The following is a 3,686-nucleotide window of genomic DNA, read 5'->3' on the forward strand; positions in this document are numbered from 1 at the left end:
CACTGTAAACGGAGCTGATGGATGCTGCCCACTGCCCAGCGCCTGCATGTTTCTCCTGCAAATGGAGCACACGTGCATGAAATAATGTGGCAAGGAAAGAAAATAGGGGCACATCCAGTGGCAGTGATGCTTTCTAGAACTCAAATCATACTGGAAAGACTGAGCATCCACTCTGGAAGAGAGGCTGTGTGCTAATCACAAGAGTCCAGCTCACCCAGGAGACAGGGAGAACAATGAACAGTGCACCATAAACCACTTGAAAATACACAGAGAATGTGCTGGTGGACTTTTTCCTAGGAAGAGGCTTATTAGAGTGCATCAGAATTTCAAAGTGGTGCCAACTTTCCTCTAAGCAGAAAGAACGACATGAAAGGTAGCTATGGAAGACACAAGAATACCCGATTGCCTTCCTAACTTGCTTTGCAGGACCTTGAAGTCTAATATTCCAAACTTACAAATCATCATTTCTTTTTTTATATATTTTTACATATGTTTATTAGGTTTACATAGGTTTATTAGGTTTCCACTTTTTGCCTTCACAGAATTAAAAAGGCTTAAAATTATGCAGCTGCCTGGAGAGAGGGAGCCGGTGTCCTGCGTCAGAGCTGCCGCCGCCGGGGAGGAGCAGCCGCTGCTGCCCAGGACTGGGCCCTTAGGGAAGAGGAGGCGAGAAGATGGCAGACGACCCCAGTGCTGCCGACGGGACCCTGGAGATCTGGAAGGTCAAAAAGCTCATTAAGAGCTTGGAGGCGGCCTGCGGGTGAGCGCTGCACCTGCCCCCACCTCCCACCCCCATGCCCTCTCTATTCCCGGACCCCTCAGGATGACCACCCCGCACCGCATGGCCGGATGAGGAGAACCAGGCACTGGCCAACTCCCGCCTTCTGGACCTCTGGGTAGTAGCCCCCGACCTAGGGGCGAGGGTCGGCGTGGCCAGCCCGAGAAAGGGGTCTTTTCCCCTCTTGGGGCAATGGCACCAGCATGATATCATTGATCATTGCTCCCAAAGACCAGATTTCACCAGTGGCAAATATGTTAGCAGATGAGTTTGGAAGTACATCTAACATTAAGTCACGAGTTAACTGCCTTTCAGTCCTGGAAGCCATTACATCTGTGCAACAGAGACTCCAACTTTATAACAAAGTACCTCCAAATGGTCTGGTTGGTTACTGTGGAACAATTGTAACAGAAGAAGGAAAAGAAAAGAAAGTCAAACTTGACTTTGAACCTTTCAAACCAATTAGTACATCATTGTATTTGTGTGACAACAAATTCCATACAGAGGCTCTTACGGCACTACTTTCCCATGATAGCAAGTTTGGATTCATTGTAATAGATGGTAGTGGTGCACTTTTTGGCACTCTCCAAGGAAACACAAGAGAAGTCTTACACAAATTCACTGTGGATCTCCCAAAGAAACACTGTAGAGGAGGTCAGTCAGCCTTGCGTTTTGCCCGTTTAAGAATGGAAAAGCAACATAACTATGTTCGGAAAGTAGCAGAGACTGCTGTGCAGCTGTTTATTTCTGAGGACAAAGTGAATGTGGCTGGTCTTGTTTTAGCTGGATCAGCTGACTTTAAAACTGAACTAAGTCAATCTGATATGTTTGATCAGAGGTTGCGATCAAAAGTTTTAAAATTAGTTGATATATCCTATGGTGGTGAAAATGGATTCAACCAAGCTATTGAGTTATCCACTGAAGTCCTCTCCAGCGTGAAATTTATTCAAGAGAAGAAATTAATAGGACGATACTTTGATGAAATCAGCCAGGACACCGGCAAGTACTTCTTTGGCGTTGAAGATACACTAAAGGCTTTGGAAATGGGAGCTGTAGAGATTCTAATAGTCTATGAAAATCTGGATACAATGAGATTCGTTCTTCATTCCCAAGGCACAGAAGAGGAGAAAATTCTCTAACTCCAGAACAAGAAAAGGATAAATCTCATTTCACAGACAAAGAGTCAGGCCAGGAACATGAGCTTATTGAGAGCATGCCCCTGTTGGAATGGTTTGCTAACAATTACAAAAAATTTGGAGCTACATTGGAAATTGTCACAGATAAGTCACAAGAAGGATCCCAATTTGTGAAAGGATTTGGTGGAATTGGAGGTATCTTGCGGTACTGAGTAGATTTCCAGGGAATGGAATACCAAGGAGGAGACGATGAATTTTTTGACTTTGATGACTACTAGGTAGTCGACATGGGTCCGGCAAAACGTGCCTCACCCTCCAGCATCCAACCCAAGGAGCATACCTTTGGTGGAATCCAAACAGATCCCTGCCTTACAATTGGAACATTTCCAGAACTTAATCCATGAGCATTGGATATTGAAAAGAAAACCGAAACAAAACCAAACCCAACCCTACACATTGGTTTGTTATGGTGTCAGCGCAGCAACCTACAACTAAGTTCCTAAATGCGACTTTGGACTAATTTAAAAAAAGAATTCCACTTTTTACTTTTACTCGATGGTGAAATTGGTTGCTCTTGTATTTTATGAAAAAATGATTTTTTCATCCGGGCGTTGTGGCGGGCGCCTGTAGTCCCAGCTGCTCGGGAGGCTGAGGCAAGAGAATCCCGTAAGCCCAAGAGTTAGAGGTTGCTGTGAGCCGTGTGACGCCACGGCACTCTACCCGAGGGCGGTACAGTGAGACTCTGTCTCTACAAAAAAAAAAAAAAAAATGATTTTTTCAACTTTCATACATAGAAGCTAAAATACTTTAACTTCTGTAAACCTGCAAAAGTTGATAGAAGTGAGATCATACTGGTTTGTTTCTTATTTTGATTGGAAAAGAATTAAATTACTGCATTTTGCAGTGACCCATTTACATGGCATTCTCAGCTTAGACTGCATAAGAAGAAATATATGTAGTGAAATGTTGGGAAAAAAAGGCTTAAAATTTAGTAACAATAACAATGTTTAAGATAAGGACTAGAAACAAAAACCTTGTAAAGAACAAATAAAGATAAATACATTCAGAAAAGAAATCAGACGATTGCTGCATCAAAATATTAAGTAATAATAATAATAATGCAAAGAAAGTAAAATTCACATTGTCAGATAACAGTATGTTCATTATAGAATGCTTTGACTCTGAGGTTCAGTATGGAGTCATCAGTTAACTTCTTCTTATTATTTTTTTCCCAAAGTCTCAAAAGATAGACAACTAATATTTATAAATAAAAGTAAAAAATAATTTCAAAAAAAAAAGATCATGCCAAATCTTATAGACAATAGAAAAAGAAGAAATATTTTAGAATCATTCTACTTAACCTGGATACACCTGATGTTAAAATTAGAGAAAATATATTATTATAAAGAAGAAATTACAAATATTTCACTTATAAATGAGGATGCCATATCCTAAACAACATATCAACAAGTTGAATTAAAACTTAATGTTTAAGTAATCTACTTTGGCCAAAATTAAATCCAATTTATGTGAGAATTAGTCACTATTTTCTTTTCTTTTCTTTTTTTTCTTCTTCATACATATCATCATTCTTATGCAAACATCTGGTATTACTCAACAGAAATGAGAATAGCATAATTACATAGTGTGGGAGTTGGCTATCCACAGGGTTGAAAGGATATAGTCTCAGATCCACCTCTTACTATATAGAATTGCCACTTACATTCTCTGATCCTCAGTATTCTCATTTATAAAATTCACTTAAAGTCACA

General features: G+C 40.3%; 1 pseudogene across 1 annotated transcript; it reads left to right on the forward strand.

Moving 5' to 3' along the window:
• The first annotated feature begins 972 nt into the window (after positions 1 to 972).
• On the forward strand, positions 973 to 2,348 carry LOC128583976 (eukaryotic peptide chain release factor subunit 1-like; annotated as a pseudogene). The gene has a single exon (XR_008379604.1). The product of XR_008379604.1 is annotated as a eukaryotic peptide chain release factor subunit 1-like (transcript).
• Positions 2,349 to 3,686: the final 1,338 nt, after the last annotated feature.

The sequence above is a fragment of the Nycticebus coucang genome, chromosome 4 (assembly GCF_027406575.1).
Source record: "Nycticebus coucang isolate mNycCou1 chromosome 4, mNycCou1.pri, whole genome shotgun sequence".
Lineage (NCBI taxonomy): Eukaryota > Metazoa > Chordata > Mammalia > Primates > Lorisidae > Nycticebus > Nycticebus coucang.